Raw genomic sequence first — 9,314 nt, forward strand, 5'->3', positions numbered from 1 at the left:
TGTAGGCAATTCAACACACAACCCAACGATGTGACGGTGGGCAGCAATGACGCGACGATGGACATCAACGATTCAAAACGCGCGGAAATTCGAGGGTGTGAAGGATACAAGTTATACAATGGGAAAGAGGATTATGCAGTTTAAATTTATGAAGGGGAGTCTCTCTGTGATCGGATCTGTATGACGCAATGACCATAGATCTCACAACAAATGGATATAATCTCACAACTATTTAATGCTACGGAAGTATGTCCAGTTGTCACGATATCCATTGAACGATTCAAAAAATTAAAATATACGTAAAAAAAATGTACAAATTATTATTTGACTTTGTATTCGACTATCAAGTAAAAATAAAAATTTGTACATTTTTTTTACGTATATTTTAATTTTTTGAAGCAGAAAATTTAAAAACTGTATCTTTAAAAATTAAAAATCTTAATCTTAACAAAGTCCCGCTATCTGTCTGTATGCTTAGATCTTTCAAACTGCGCAACGGACTTTGATTTGGTTTTTTTAATTGATAGAGTGATTTAAGGGGAAGGTTTATATGTATATAACGTAAAATAGAGAAACACAATAATTTTCCTTTGTGATATTAATTGGGTGGCCAAAAAAAATAACAATCTATGTCTATATATTTAAAAATACATGTTTGTCTGTAAGTTACGATAGTACGATGTAAGTTTTACGATAGAATTTTTTGTTTGATTATAGGAGAAATAACTAGTAAAAATTAGTATTTAAAATGTTTTCCATTAGTTACTCTGGCAGATGAGGTTAAAGCATATATCAAATTGTCGCACACTTATGGTTTCAAATAAAGAAATTATATCATAAAACAAATAAAAGAGTTGAATGTATATTTGGAGCTATTATATAGGTTCTCAAAAATTATTTGACCGTTTTTGTGAAAATTTCGAATTGTTCTTGAAGATATCAGAAATGTTTAAAGAGTAGTTTGAATTACGTTCGATTTATACTAAGTGCTATTCCCAATCCACTACAAATAAATTGTTCACCTTGGTCGATTTAGTTCGCGAAGCTACCCAAATTTATTTGTGAACTGAAGTACCTAGGTATAGGTACACTAATGTAATCTAAATTTTTTTTTTAATTTTTTGGCGGGTGGAAACGAGTTATAGGTACAACTAAAATTGGATGTTAGTTTATCCGAAGTTAATAGCCTCAAAAAATGACTGGACTGTTTTCAATAAAAGTTATTTCAATAGATTATTACTTGACAATTGAAGGGTGTATACAGCTTGATTTTTCAACTCATATAGGCTGTAGATAGGTATCTCACACATGATTTTTTTAGCAAATGAAAAAAGGGATTTTTTTGTCAATCTAAATGAAAAAAAAAAAATCATATAATTTATATAATATTACCTAGGTAATGAATATTTATAAAAGTCAATGCTATAGTCTATACAATTTTAATAAGTTTTCAATACTTCTTTCGTTATTTTTGTACGTCTCACATATTTTTTTTAATTTTCCTTGCATACTAATATACATTTTTTTTTGCCGGAGGTTAGGTTAGGTTACTCCCTTATTTTATTTAGTAATGGAGTTATATTCAAATCTGATTTTTATTATACTTGAACAATTTTTCCATATTATATTATAAAAGAGTTGAATGTATATTTGGAGCTATTATATAGGTTCTCAAAAATTATTTGACCGTTTTTGTGAAAATTTCGAATTGTTCTTGAAGATATCAGAAATGTTTAAAGAGTAGTTTGAATTACGTTCGATTTATACTAAGTGCTATTCCCAATCCACTACAAATAAATTGTTCACCTTGGTCGATTTAGTTCGCGAAGCTACCCAAATTTATTTGTGAACTGAAGTACCTAGGTATAGGTACACTAATGTAATCTAAATTTTTTTTTTAATTTTTTGGCGGGTGGAAACGAGTTATAGGTACAACTAAAATTGGATGTTAGTTTATCCGAAGTTAATAGCCTCAAAAAATGACTGGACTGTTTTCAATAAAAGTTATTTCAATAGATTATTACTTGACAATTGAAGGGTGTATACAGCTTGATTTTTCAACTCATATAGGCTGTAGATAGGTATCTCACACATGATTTTTTTAGCAAATGAAAAAAGGGATTTTTTTGTCAATCTAAATGAAAAAAAAAAAATCATATAATTTATATAATATTACCTAGGTAATGAATATTTATAAAAGTCAATGCTATAGTCTATACAATTTTAATAAGTTTTCAATACTTCTTTCGTTATTTTTGTACGTCTCACATATTTTTTTTGCAATTTGTTACATATTATATTAATATTATAATTAGAAGAAATATGGTATATACATTTTGTACAAATAAATTAATTAAAAATACAAATCTTTGGCCTGGACAGCTAGTAGTTTCATATTTTTGAAATTTTTTATTACAGAATAACCTACTTACGCGGAACCTTTTTGTAAGTTTTCAATCCTTAGCTATAAAAGTTGAACATTTTATACATTTTTAAGTTTTAAATTTGATAAATGTTGTCAAAAATCGAACTTTAAATGCTTATAAAAAAAATTGTACCTCCGTATTTTTTATATTTTTCTACTGCTTTTTAAGCAATATATATATATAACATATGGGTAATTTGTATTACATTTTGACGCTTTTTTACTCAACAAATAACATTTTATTGACATTTATTAAAAAAAGCTAAAAAAAATTTAAATTTGAAATTGTCTATAAATTGATTTTCTAATGACTGTAAATGTTACTTTGGAGAACGATGTATAGCAATTGCTTTTGGATGATCATCGTTCTTTTACAGTGTTTAATGATACTGGTCTATAAACCACTCCATAGTAATGGGGATCCTAAAAATGACAGGATGATTATACTTATACTTACCTATATACCTATATTCAGTATATTGTCAGAAACATATAGGTAGAAGTTTTAGAGTAGGTACAGGCAGTAAAAACTCACACTATATTTAAATGGAATATCCATAGACAGATAACTGTTTTACTCATCGCCAATCAACTCTAATAATATGCGTGATGCCATAATCATCTCGTTCTTATTGAGACTTTTTTTATTGGAATCACTCGTAGTTTCACTCATGACTTTTGATATACCATCTATGTTAACGCATATTGTACATATCCAAGATTCATAGAACGCTCTGAAAAATGGGTAATGCATTACCTATACTATTGTAGTGTGTTTCAAGAGTAAAGGATTAATAAAATAAATATACGAAAATAAATTAAGCATAAATTATAACAAATCTGTATACGGCATAGTGAAGGGGAGAGAAGGAATATGGCAATTATTGTGATAGGACCTTTTATAAGCCGAACAATATATTAATTTGTGATCCCAATCTGTACAGCCCAAACACATCTTATATCATTGACGATCAAGATCGTCATCATCACTGGAACTTGAATCGTGCAAACTTGTTTACCAACACAATATATTAAGAGCTTTGTATTAATTTTTCAAGTTTTTTTACCCGACAAATAAAATGTTATTGACTTTCATAGAAAACAAAAACTAAACAAATTGGAAACTGATAATGTCCGTAAACAGTTCAAAACAAATCAATATTTTTTGAAAATTTTTTGGTGTAAGAATAATATAAACAACCAGTGAAAATTTAATTTGGTCATTTGTTTTAGAGTTATAACAAAAACCAAAATCGATTCTGTCGAAAATCAATTTTGCGTAAAAATTCCTGTTTTTTCTTAATTTTTCATTTCTTTTCCTCTGCGCTTTCGAAAACTACTAGGAATTTTTTACTTTTGACTTCTAAAGTACCAACTAAATTCAATTTTCTATCAGACAATATACTGTTGAAGAAAATAGCTATTTTACTGTCCTAAAAGGTAATGATAGACACAAAAAAAAATTTAAAAAAAAAAACGCATCATCATTGCTCCACTCAAAATCTAAAATGAAAATTTTTATGCGAAGCCAATTTTTAAAAAAAATGATTTATAATAAAATAATAACCGTTGATACATGACATTTCCTTACCGAATATTGGCAAAATATTTTAATTTTTTTTGAAGTATTGATTGCTATACGCAATTTTTTTTTATTTGTTTTCAGTAAAAAATATTTTGGTAGGGCAAAAACTTGAAAATGTAATAGTACCTACAGTTCCGCATAAGTTGATAATTTAGTTAAATTAAAAAATAGTTGAGCGTTATTCCACAATAATTTTCTACGACTGTCTGAAGTTCGAATTTCGACGAAATTCATCAGTCTCGAAAATTTTTAAATTACATTTCAGTTAGAAATTAATAAAACATTTTCAAATGTTAGTGATGAAAAGAAAATAACGAAAAATTTGCATATCATATATTATAGTTAAAAATGTATGAAATGATAATTTTTTTGGCTAAATATTGAAAAATTAAAAGATAGTTTTTCATAAGTAGTTGATATTGTAACCCAAATTTTTTAAAATATATTCACACAGTTTTTTTTTGACATTTTAGACATTTAAAGTTCAAATTTGAACAAAATTAGATGTGTACTTAAAAGAAAAATCACGTTTTTAGTTATTTTTTGTGATTTAAAAATATTACATATTCGTAGGTACATAAAACTTTTGAAGTATAACAAATTAAATGTTTTCGACAAAGTAACTTTAACATACTGTTAGTATAAATTACTTTAATAGCAATATTATATAATATACTTATACTTTTAGTAGTCTTCGTTCAGTTTCAGTTTTCGTGAACAATAATTTTATATCATTGAATTAAAATTTAATACATCCATCACAATGACCCATTTGACATCTAATGAACAGCAGAGCGGTACCCACCTGCCGTCCTATTTTTAAATTAGAACTCCATCAATTCTATAGTATATTATGCAGTACTCGAATTGGGAAAAATTAAGTAGAGGAGCTCAATCTAACGATTTAAAAACTGCGTTCCAAGGGCGCAATTATTCAACACAGACCATACAAAAAATAGTAGGGGTACGAAAAAATAAATAAAAAAATAGTGGGAGAGCTACGTCCCCCTCTGCACCCCTCAATTCGAGCACCGATATTATGTATAAATGTATGCTAAAAATTAATACCCCTCACCCAAAACTTGGTGGAGCGGCCGCTCCTCTAGACCCCCTGCACCACATCACTAGCACACACTGTCCTAGCGTGCAGGATAATTTGTTTGTGGTGCACATTCTGTGCTTAAGGCCCCTGCAAACCCTATTAATTTTTCATCAAACGACCTTAGCGACTGACAAAAATTAAAATACTTCTAGTGGTTCGATTTAAAAAAATTAAAGATGTTTTAATTGGTCAACAAGTCTACTTTGCATCGGTATTAATTACATTAATAGTTCATACAGTAACTTAAAAGTACTTAAATATAAAAACGCCTAGTAGAAACGGGTTTTTTTTTAACCGTATTTAATATCCCTTAAGGCCCCTGCAAATGTGTCATTTATAAGGAGTTGTGTTTAGGCAATTATTTCGTTCCTGCGATTACTGATCGTCTTTGTATGTGTAGTAAATTATCATTAGTGTGAGTATACTGCCCTACCATCATCCGCGACCCGCATCGATTTACACTTCATTGTTATTTCATATCTGGTTTATTGTCACACGCACATGCACAAGTCATTTAAAGTCATTATAAAACCTATTTATGGACGTGAACTAGCCGTCGCACTGACAAATTTCTAGTGGTTCAATTTAAAAAAATGTAAAGATGTTTGTGTTGGTAAACAAGTTTGCACGATTCAAGTTCCAGTGATGATGACGATCTTGATCGTCAATGATTAAGATGTGTTTGGGCTGTACAGATTGGGATCACAAATTAATATATTGTTCGGCTTATAAAAGGTCCTATCACAATAATTGCCATATTCCTTCTCTCCCCTTCACTATGCCGTATACAGATTTGTTATAATTTATGCTTAATTTATTTTCGTATATTTATTTTATTAATCCTTTACTCTTGAAACACACTACAATAGTATAGGTAATGCATTACCCATTTTTCAGAGCGTTCTATGAATCTTGGATATGTACAATATGCGTTAACATAGATGGTATATCAAAAGTCATGAGTGAAACTACGAGTGATTCCAATAAAAAAAGTCTCAATAAGAACGAGATGATTATGGCATCACGCATATTATTAGAGTTGATTGGCGATGAGTAAAACAGTTATCTGTCTATGGATATTCCATTTAAATATAGTGTGAGTTTTTACTGCCTGTACCTACTCTAAAACTTCTACCTATATGTTTCTGACAATATACTGAATATAGGTATATAGGTAAGTATAAGTATAATCATCCTGTCATTTTTAGGATCCCCATTACTATGGAGTGGTTTATAGACCAGTATCATTAAACACTGTAAAAGAACGATGATCATCCAAAAGCAATTGCTATACATCGTTCTCCAAAGTAACATTTACAGTCATTAGAAAATCAATTTATAGACAATTTCAAATTTAAATTTTTTTAGCTTTTTTTCTATAAATGTCAATAAAATGTTATTTGTTGAGTAAAAAAGCGTCAAAATGTAATACAAATTACCCATATGTTATATATATATATTGCTTAAAAAGCAGTAGAAAAATATAAAAATACGGAGGTACAATTTTTTTTATAAGCATTTAAAGTTCGATTTTTGACAACATTTATCAAATTTAAAACTTAAAAATGTATAAAATGTTCAACTTTTATAGCTAAGGATTGAAAACTTACAAAAAGGTTCCGCGTAAGTAGGTTATTCTGTAATAAAAAATTTCAAAAATATGAAACTACTAGCTGTCCAGGCCAAAGATTTGTATTTTTAATTAATTTATTTGTACAAAATGTATATACCATATTTCTTCTAATTATAATATTAATATAATATGTAACAAATTGCAATCATTTAGATTGACAAAAAAATCCCTTTTTTCATTTGCTAAAAAAATCATGTGTGAGATACCTATCTACAGCCTATATGAGTTGAAAAATCAAGCTGTATACACCCTTCAATTGTCAAGTAATAATCTATTGAAATAACTTTTATTGAAAACAGTCCAGTCATTTTTTGAGGCTATTAACTTCGGATAAACTAACATCCAATTTTAGTTGTACCTATAACTCGTTTCCACCCGCCAAAAAATTAAAAAAAAAATTTAGATTACATTAGTGTACCTATACCTAGGTACTTCAGTTCACAAATAAATTTGGGTAGCTTCGCGAACTAAATCGACCAAGGTGAACAATTTATTTGTAGTGGATTGGGAATAGCACTTAGTATAAATCGAACGTAATTCAAACTACTCTTTAAACATTTCTGATATCTTCAAGAACAATTCGAAATTTTCACAAAAACGGTCAAATAATTTTTGAGAACCTATATAATAGCTCCAAATATACATTCAACTCTTTTATTTGTTTTATGATATAATTTCTTTATTTGAAACCATAAGTGTGCGACAATTTGATATATGCTTTAACCTCATCTGCCAGAGTAACTAATGGAAAACATTTTAAATACTAATTTTTACTAGTTATTTCTCCTATAATCAAACAAAAAATTCTATCGTAAAACTTACATCGTACTATCGTAACTTACAGACAAACATGTATTTTTAAATATATAGACATAGATTGTTATTTTTTTTGGCCACCCAATTAATATCACAAAGGAAAATTATTGTGTTTCTCTATTTTACGTTATATACATATAAACCTTCCCCTTAAATCACTCTATCAATTAAAAAAACCAAATCAAAGTCCGTTGCGCAGTTTGAAAGATCTAAGCATACAGACAGATAGCGGGACTTTGTTAAGATTAAGATTTTTAATTTTTAAAGATACAGTTTTTAAATTTTCTGCTTCAAAAAATTAAAATATACGTAAAAAAAATGTACAAATTTTTATTTTTACTTGATAGTCGAATACAAAGTCAAATAATAATTTGTACATTTTTTTTACGTATATTTTAATTTTTTGAATCGTTCAATGGATATCGTGACAACTGGACATACTTCCGTAGCATTAAATAGTTGTGAGATTATATCCATTTGTTGTGAGATCTATGGTCATTGCGTCATACAGATCCGATCACAGAGAGACTCCCCTTCATAAATTTAAACTGCATAATCCTCTTTCCCATTGTATAACTTGTATCCTTCACACCCTCGAATTTCCGCGCGTTTTGAATCGTTGATGTCCATCGTCGCGTCATTGCTGCCCACCGTCACATCGTTGGGTTGTGTGTTGAATTGCCTACATCTTGGAAGTAGGCGTTGTCATATTGTCGCTTCTGAAACGTTAATCGTGCATACATTTTTGGTTGCCTATCTGTAACTCCTTCAATCTTTTGGTAGATACAATCACAACAAGTTCAATCTTACGAATGGTCCTTTGCGATCATCGATTACCCTACAATAATAATTATCATTATCTTATTTCATATAAAGTTACTAGCCGTTTCTAAATTGTGAAAAGCTTCTAGTTTAAACAAATTCTACTGACAGAACAGTGGTACTAGCGTTATCCACTTGTAAAAACAAAAATTAACACGACTCTATTGTAAAACTCTATTGTAAAAACTATTATTTTACTATCGTTTGTAGGAGTTAAAACTATGTCCATGTAAGAGATTACCTACATTAATCGCGGGAGTTTAACTCTCCCCGATTTTACAACTATGTGTGTGTGTTTTTTTTTTTTGTTACTATCTACACCTTTTAGGATAGAAAGAGTGCTTAGATTTTCTTCAACAGTATCTATTCTGTTGGGAAAATTAATTTAGTTGGTACTTTGGGGGGTCAAAAACTAAATAATTTCCAGTAGTTTTCAAAAGTGCCGTGAATAACAAAAGAAAAATTAAAGAAAAACGGGCATTTTTACGCAAAATTGATTTAGGTTTTTGGTGTAACTCTAAAAAAATGACCGTAGATATGAAATTTTGACTGAATGTTTATATTATTATTTTCTATATACCATAACATTAATTATTTGGAGCTGTTCCCGGACATTTTCAGTTTACAATTTTATTTATTTTTTTATTCTATAAATATCAATAAAATTTCATTTATAAAGAAACTTGCAAATTAAATAGAAAGCTTCGAATATATTGTTTCAAAGACAGATGAAAACCATTAAAAATCCATACTTACAATTTCTTTTAATAAGTATAAAGTTCTTCGGTTTAGGCTGACTATGATATTATATCATTGAATTAAATTTTAACACCATCCATTACAGTGACTCACTTATAACATACTGTAAAACAGAGTGACACCCACTTACCACATTTAAGTCAATAGATAGCGGACTATTATGTGATAAGTA

The 9,314-nt window shown here is 28.8% G+C and overlaps 1 pseudogene; it reads right to left on the reverse strand.

Annotated features, from left to right (window-relative positions):
- Positions 1-2,698: 2,698 nt before the first annotated feature.
- LOC132947623 (uncharacterized) lies at positions 2,699-5,132 on the reverse strand (annotated as a pseudogene).
- Between the last annotated feature and the right edge of the window lie 4,182 nt (positions 5,133-9,314).

The sequence above is a fragment of the Metopolophium dirhodum genome, chromosome 6 (genome assembly GCF_019925205.1).
Source record: "Metopolophium dirhodum isolate CAU chromosome 6, ASM1992520v1, whole genome shotgun sequence".
Taxonomy (NCBI): Eukaryota; Metazoa; Arthropoda; class Insecta; order Hemiptera; family Aphididae; genus Metopolophium; species Metopolophium dirhodum.